The sequence below is a fragment of the Asterias rubens genome, chromosome 2, assembly GCF_902459465.1.
Source record: "Asterias rubens chromosome 2, eAstRub1.3, whole genome shotgun sequence".
NCBI lineage: Eukaryota > Metazoa > Echinodermata > Asteroidea > Forcipulatida > Asteriidae > Asterias > Asterias rubens.
Window position 1 is genome coordinate 19,740,755 of NC_047063.1, and position 8,970 is coordinate 19,749,724.

Sequence of the window (8,970 nt, forward strand, 5' to 3'; positions counted from 1 at the left end):
TCTATGGTTGCCTTTTTCTATTTGGTTTACTTCTTAAAATGGCTTCTGACTGACACCCCCCCCCCCAGAAAGATATTGACAAAATAGGGCTAGATATCTCAGTTGGTTGCGTGCTGGCACATTAATCCATAGGTCTCAGGTTCCGGTCCTGCTCTAGTAAATTTGTCTTTGTTCAAACCAAAACCGTTTAGTGTTTACCCAGTCAGTTTCCCTCCTGGTTTGTTACTTGATGTTCTTCTAAGCAGTTGTACAAAACTGTCCATCTTAAAACTAAAAAGAAGAGATTCCATTGGTTGACACCTACACGATCTATAAAAAAAACTATTGTTTGGCCTTTTTACTTCAATTATTACATTGTTTGACTTAGTCAAAAACATTATAGTAGTAATAGTTATAATGACAACCGACAGTGTCCGTTTCACCATGATTGAGCAACGCACCAACCTAGAACAAACTTCCCTGTAAATAGCTCCTCAAGCAACCCTCAGAACATTGAAATACAATACACACTATGTTTCCTGTGAAACGCAGATTATTTCCAAGTATATTTTTAACGTTCTCCTGCCGTGCCCATCAAGGGGCATAATAACCCTCATTTTTACCCACACCCTATCACACCTGACAGAAACAGCACTGCTTCGCAGTGAGATGCTGGGCCTAAATTTGACACTTCCTCCACGCACGATGGGGAAAAAGAGAGAGAGCTGCGAATCATGAAAATCAGCCCGGCATAAGAAACACAGACCTCCCTGCCTGCCACGATTTTGTTTGCCTGCAGGGCACTCCACATTAAGCTTAGGAGTGTGAAAGGATTGAGCAAATGCGTGTTTAACTGGTCTCTGGAGAAAATCCCCCTGCATATGTTATTGCAGGCCTCCAATTGCATTTCTGCCGTGTACTTTTTTGTTAGGCTTGGCGTTGTAAGGAGACTGTTAATCTCAGTGGTATGTACTGCTAGATTGGTGTGGACTGTAGAGTTTATAATGATTATTAAAGGCAGTGGACACTATTGGTAATTGTCAAAGACTAGCATTCACAGTTGGTGTATCCCAACATATGCATAAAATAACAAACCTGTGAAAATTTGAGCTCAATCGGTCATCGAAGTTGTGAGATATTAATAATGAAAGAAAAATAACCCTTGTCACACGAAGTTGTGTGCGTTTAGATGGTTGGTTTCGAGACCTCAAGTTCTAAATCTGAGGTCTCAAAATCAAATTCGTGGAAAATTACTTCTTTCTCAAAAGCTATGGCACTTCAGAGTGAGCCGTTTCTCAAAATGTTTTATACTATCAACCTCTCCCCATTACTCGTCACCAAGAAAGGTTTTATGCCAACAATTATTTTGAGTAATTACCAATAGTGTCCACTGCCTTTAAAACAGTCAAGAGTTCTCAGTTCTGGAGATGTACATGTTCAAGTTCAGTTTGGGAACAACCTTAATCTTCAGGGGAAAAACAGTAACACTTTTGTTTATATTACTTTGTGCCCATGGAAACTGTAGGGCTAAGTCCATAACTAACAAAATCACTTTTGACAGTAATTCTGCCCCCCCCCCCCCCTTCATGACCACATTTGTTTGAGCCCCAACTACCAGGATCAGATTGTAACGACCACCTTCTCTACCCTACTTTTTGGTGCAATGGCACCCCCTTCCAGATTTTGGCTCCTGCTGTCAGAGATGGTTTAGTGCTTCCGTCCCCCAGCTTTGCCCAAACTGTGAGGTTTACCTTCATGTCCAATGTGATATCCTTCTGCAAAATTTTATTCCGATAACCAGCCCCCCCCCCCCCCATAATCGGATTCTGCAGACAGGTTTTGATTTCCACTGTACCTCTATAATCTCATTGTAATAACTCCTTTCCTTCTATCTTATGATCAGTCTCAAAGCTCCTAACTCTCCGGATTCTGCAGAAAGCTCCCTGAAAACAGACAAATCTCTCAATTTCCTGATGAACAAATTTGAAAATCTTCCTGATTGTGGAAACTTTTGTCCTATTACGTTGAATGTAATTCTAAATGTCTCCCAGATTATTGGACACAATAATCTCCCTAATTGCAAGATGCAAGTGTTGGTAGCTCTGCACACTGTGATAATCCTCCTCCATTGTCTAAATCCCTTCCATCTTCCCACCCACCACACCTATTTGAAGTCGTCCATCCCTCTATGATTAGCAACCAATTACATGGCTCTGTAACGGTGAGGAAAAAAATCTTTTAAATAACATTGTTTTATTACACACTTTATAGTGCTTTTATTCTGTGGTCACCTGTCAGTTAGTTAAGAGTCTTTACATACATAGAGGCGTCCATCTCCTGAAAAGATCAAAACATAACTGTAAGCAAAACATCATAGCTTATTACAAAAGTAGAAAAATCCCAGCTTAACAAAGCATATTTCACAGGTTAGCAGTAATGTTTTTGCTTTGGCACTTACCCTGTAACCCTATGAATAAGTAGAGATTGGGGAATATAACCACAAATCTCCATGGTAATGAGAAAGGTTATGATTCATTTCATAATGAAATTGCCATGCAATGTAGCGCTGATTTGAGTATTAACCCCTCCCCCCATTGATTCCGTAATTACCCTCCTCTCTTTTATTATTCTGTAACAACCTCTTCACCTCTGTGAGTACATTTCCCTGACCCTCTTCTTGTAATCGCATTTTGTGATGAACCATCTCAACCCATTCCCTATGGTGAAGCGGGTCGAAGGAAAAACACATCAACAGTACTGAAGTAATTCCCATCCTCTAGTTTCTAAGACAGACCTGGAATTAAACAGAGGTCATTGAGGCAGTGACCTCTGATGCCCTGGGCCCAATTTCATGGCTCTGCTTACCGCCGAATTCTGCGCTGACGATCACGATTCCCCGCTTACGTGCAAGTGCCAAATTTCTGTGTAGTCTTGTAAGCGCAAAATGCCTAGTAACGTGGAGTACGCACGTGCAGAAGCCAAAATTCGCCGCTAACCCTTGAAATAGGCTTGCTGAAAGCACAGAATTCCCTGCTTCTGTAAGCGCCGATTCTGTGCTTACGGTAAGCAGAGCCATGAAATTGGGCCCTGGTCTTGGCCCTGGTGCCCCTTTGGAAGTTGCCCAGCCCCTTGAAAAATGAAAATGACCTTAATTGCCTTCTAAAAGGTTGAACTTTCTGAAGACATTATTTTGTTGAAGGAGAGCATTACATGGCCAGACATCACGAAATGTGAAAGAGCGATGAAAGCTCAGTATTCAATTGACTGCAAGGTCAACTAAAATTATTCCCAGTACATACATCGCCATGGGCAACTTGAGTTTCGGCTTTGCACTGCCTCCAGGCGTTTTATCTTTTCTACACAGCCAAGTGGTCCACTGACTTATGGTGCACGTTGTGTTTACGCGTAACACACAGTTGTGCATGCAAAAGAAGATTGATTTGGCTTTGAAGATGGCCGACTTACACTGTGTGATGTCAAGTGGGAAATGTAACATACAGTTGAAGTTAATGACACCTTAAATTATCACAAACTGCGTGTTTATTAATTGAATCACCTTAAGCATCATCACTGTTCCAAAATCAACCAACTTTAATCATAAATCCTGAGTAATACTCGTTGGATTCCATCAGTTTGTCTGAAAATTTGGCTACTACCTGTTTAAAAAAAAGTCAAAGAACTGAACACCTTAAATTATCACAAACTGCGTGTTTATTAATTGAATCACCTAAAGCATCACCACTGTCTAAAAATCAACAAACTTGAAACATTAATCTTTACTAATACACATTGAATTCCGTCAGTTTGTCTGGAAATTTAGTAGCTACTACCTGTTTAAAAAAAGGTCAAAGATCTGAACACCATTTATCGATCCTGGCAAACTTTCTCAACTCAGGCACGTGATCATTACGCAAATTAGGCCTCCGATGTAAACTGAGTGCTGTATTTAGTCAGTCTTTTTTGTAAACAGCTCCTTTTTTCAGTAGTTTTCTAAGCATGTACAAATAGCATGGTTCAAGATTTCTTGTTGCTCCACTGAACTTGGAAAGAGTCCAAACGAAGTTGTTAAAGAAAAGAAAGTGGTTTGTTGTGATGAAATAGAAAGCAATTTGAGGGTTTCTGTGCACCTATTGCATGCTGAGAAGTATCCCCTTTCATGTCCCGTGGGGGTACGTATGGGTATGTTGGAATGCAACCAAACAAAGAAAATGAAAGGCAAATTTTCAAAATTATGCCTTTTGCAGTGAAACGCACCAGCTGTTTGTTTCTATGGTCTGGAGAGGGGGGGGGGGGGTCATTTGATTGTGTGGTTTTATATTTACAAGTAGGGAATCTTTTGGAAAATTATTCTTTGGGAATAGAAAAGATTGCGTTTACTTTGATTTTATTGTATAAAAGTGTAAATAAAGTGACGTCTGCAGCGAGAAATCATGTTGAATAGGCCCATTGCTATGGCTGTGTAGTCAGGAAATGTTATGTCAATACATAGCAATACGTAGATGAATTGGTGAAGCGTTGGCTGTGTATCTATTAATAGCTGTCATGCATTATGCTTGACTACAGAGCCGTTGTACAGGTTAATGTGATCCTTGTACACACATTACAAACGGTATCATCAGGATACATTAGAATGCACTCAAAGGATTCGGGTACTTTTCCAAAATGTCCACAGATTTACATTAAACTTACAGGGTTTGAAGATAAAGATAGTGGAAGGCTTCCCTTTAAATATTACTAGCTGAGGTTGTGTAGTTTTTTTGAGAAATGAGTGAAACAAGTCACAAAATAATTTTCGTCTCATGAGACCAAAATTATTTTAGCATGTAAAATCCCATTAACCAGTTATGATATGAGACCAAAACCATAGCATAAGTGGTTAATACGTTTTAACATGCTAAAACTGAGAAAATTATTTGTTTCACTCATTTCTAAAAAAAGTAAAATTTCAAGGGAAGCTTTCTACTATCATAATCTTCAAACTATGTAAGTTTAATGTAAATCAGTGGACATTGTGGTTTGTGTTAGGAAAAAGTACATAGACCCTTTCAGGCAAAGTATACCTTTAGTTTTTGGATCTGATCATTTTTTTAGATCCAGCCTATATAAATGTAGATATATACAATAAAACTAACCTGTGGAAATTTCATTTCAAATGGTGGTAGCGTTTTTGAGATATCACCGAAAATCTGAAGCGTTAATTACTTTTCCTCGGTCGAACTCATGTTTTTTGGTAATTATTTGTTAAGTGCTTATATAGAACCACTGTTATAAAGAGCTGTTCCAATATGAATGTTATTTGTATTAATGATATTCCCCTATACTAGTTTTCAATAAACACATCTTACAACTACTCTGTGTACATTTCTGCAAATTCGCTGTGTTTTGGGGTTGTTGTGTTGTGCTGTTAGTGAAATACCAAAAGTGGGGTTTTTGTCGGGGAATTTGTAAACCTTCATGCGAGATTATTTTGGGATTTAGCAGACTGGTACTAGTGAGAATTGTTTACCAGTGAGTTTTCAGATTGGAAATAATATTCTTTTTTTCTGTACGTTGTCTACAAAACCGAGAAAACAAACAGCGTAAGAGCAATTATTTTCTGTAAGCTTCAAAAGATGGTTCATGTAAAAAGCAAAAATATTTTTTATTTGTATAAAGATTTTTTCCAATGTTGTTGATCCCAACATGGGCTTTGGTATTTAACAAGATTGTACATTGACAATACATTGACAATAGTGCTGTGTCATGTCAAGTCCATATTGAAGGCATTTTGGTTGCAATAAAAAATTAATTAATTAATTATTAATTAATTAACTAATGTTTGAACATATTTTTAGAAATTAATTACTGATGTTAAACTGGACTCCAATATTAGTCGTCCTTGAAACAAAGTGCAACCACAAGAAACTTTTTTAATTTTGCTTTTCAATCCATCAGTTTTGTTATTTTTAGTTTGTTGTTACTTTTGCATTTGGGATAACAAAGACAGAGAGTGATTTGTTCAACCTTTGAGATTGAATTGCTAAGTCAAATTGGAATGCCATTAGTAAAGGACAGAGTGGGCTGGCTGACTGTCCATACAAAGATAATGTGTACACTTTATATCAGTGCTGAGCTTCCAATGTGGTGTGGTGAAATTCACTTCATGCTGCCATGCTGGTTCTTATTTACCGGTTTATTGTTTATTGTTTCATGCTGGCATGATTAATAAATAGCTGAATTGTATTAAAAAGAACTTCCCCTTCTGATCATATCTTGTACAAATAGTTGATAGATAAACTTTCCCTACTTGTAAAATAAGAGCCAGAATACAATACGATGGGTTTTTTTCTATAGCGCCTTTTCATTTAGACCACAGCGCTTTAGACAAACAATAGCAATGCAAATAATACAATAAAGCAATAAAGCAATAAACAGAAACTAAGGAAAAAGATGTTTTTTAAGTGCTTTCTTGAAAATAGGCAGTGAGTTGGAGGTACGTATGGTGATGGGAAGATGGTTCCACAGTCCTGGAGCAGCTAAGACAAATGATTTATATGCAGCGGATTGAAGAGATTTGCTGCTTGGTTTATTTTCAGCAAGACGGGTTTTGTCTGATGTTAAGCGAAGCCCAGCTCTAGTTTGAACGTGAAAAGAAAAACAAGATGCAAGATATGCTGGTGCAAGTCCATTTAAAGCATTTATTATACACATGCACCAATATTTTGAATTGAATGCGTTCTTTCACTGGGAGCCAATGTAGCTTTTTGAGAAAAGGAGTTGCATGCATGATCTTGTTCAGATGCACAAAATATTAGTTTGGCAGCCCAATTCTGAAGATGTTGAAGTCTATTAATTTGAGTTGCGTTTGCTCCAAGAAAAAGTGCATTGCCATAGTCCAATCGTAAAAGAACAAGAGACCTTGTAACACTGCTACTGTGTCAACATCTAGAAACCTTCTTATACGTGTAATGTTACGCAGATGGTATGACACAGACCTTGACAATGATGTTATTTGTGGTGACATAGACATAAGATTGTCAAAGACAATGTAGGGGTGTACGGACCAGGTCCACACCAATTAGATTAGATTAGATTAGATTAGATTAGATTATAATTCTTTATTGTCCGCATAACATATACAGATAATTGTTTTCCATTGGCAATTGGAGACATTAAACAATTATTATTATTATTATTATAATAAACATGTTCATAAAAGCGAACAATAAAATGTAAAGCACAATACAAAACCACGAAAAAATTGTATATTGCTAAAATATTTGTCCTTAGTCTGCATTTTTCTCCTCAATAAGCAAGTGGAGAGCACAATCATGGAATCCAGACTCAAATTCTGTCTATTTGCTGACTGAAACTTATTGTTTTTCTTCAAGAACCAATTTGCAAATATAAGTTTGTTGAGCTTCTAAATTACTGGGTACATTGGAAAGAAGAGCTGGGCAAGCAATTTTTTATTTTTTTTTTAAATAGGCCTAATGGAAAAGATGTACTTATTTTTGATGATTTTAAGTTTAAAAAAATAATATAATTGTAGTTGACGAACAAAGCTTTCCTCCCAAATACCCTCGCCTCACCCCAAGTACTCAATGCTTAGAGGTTGTATGAAAACAAACATATTAACAGGGAAAAAACAACTTGAAGAAAAAAAAGCGGGAAAACATGTATAAATGGAGTAAATGTACATACACAATGTTGGCCTTCTCCATTATGCACTGTGAATGGTTTGCTAATTTAGTGGTAAAACTAACTTCCTCTTAACGTGGGAACAAGCTTTTCAAGAGAAAGGAATGATTTACTTGTACACACATTCTAACACAACATTAAAGTAAAGTTACCCATTTTCACTTTTGAAAAATGGTGTCCACTGAACAACTGTGAGTTATTTGCCCAATTAAATCTATTTGTCTTAGAACAGTTTGCTATTTTATTGGTAAAACTAACTTCCTCTCACTGAAGAAATAAAGTGAACAAAAGCTTTTCCAGAGAAAGGAATGATTTACTTGTACACACATTCTAATACAGCATGATGATCCAATAAGTAAATGTATACCCATTTTCACAGTTGAAAATATGGTGTCCACTGAACAACTGCAAGTTATTTGAACAGTTGAATCTATTTGTCTTAGAATTCCGCTGAGGAAGAAGTTGGCTGGCCCTTAAGAGTCACTATGTACAGAGCTGTTGATCAAACAGAAAGGGTATTGACAAGATATAGATTTTTACGTGGAACTGTAACTGATGCTCTATATTTTATTCCATTAACATAAATAATCCATAGCGCAGTATTAAGCAGTTCCAGTTAAAGTTTCTACATAACGTATTGTACTACAGGAGCAGTTCAGATTTTTGTGTACAGTACATTTAACCCAATTAAATTACAATCAATGAGGTCCCAATTTAAAAACTGTCGAGCAGGCAATTTTGCTCAAACAATTTTTCCCTTTGCAATACTACAGTAAACCATTCAAAGACGCTACGTGTGATATTGTATTTTAGCTGGTAACCATATTCCAGTCACATGTAAAATGTGTTTTTCGCTAAGCTATTTGTATGTGTTTGAGGAGCTCTCTTATTGAATGTCCACGATAAAGCTACATACTTAGAAGCAAGGGACACATAATGCCATTTTGTTGTTTGTATCAAAACTCAACTTTTGTTTGTTTGTTGTTTTGCATATTTACTTGAAAATACTTTGTCCCGATTGTCTGAAGTCTTATATACTTTAGTCCCTGAGAAGTGGTTCTAATTCAGGGCGGTAACCACCCTGTTATTTTCTGCCTCCATGGTGTGACACACAATAGAAGAATGTGACAAATTCCTAGTATTGTGAAAGAGGAATCCTTGAGTTACCTCCACATAGTCCCAGCTCAAAGCGGCAAAATCTTTCCATGGAGTCCATATTTTGTGGTATTCTCCAAGAGTGAATCAAGCATTCTTTATTTTCTTCTCTTTCACTTTCTCTTTTGATGTGTGCCATGAACGGCCACTTGCACT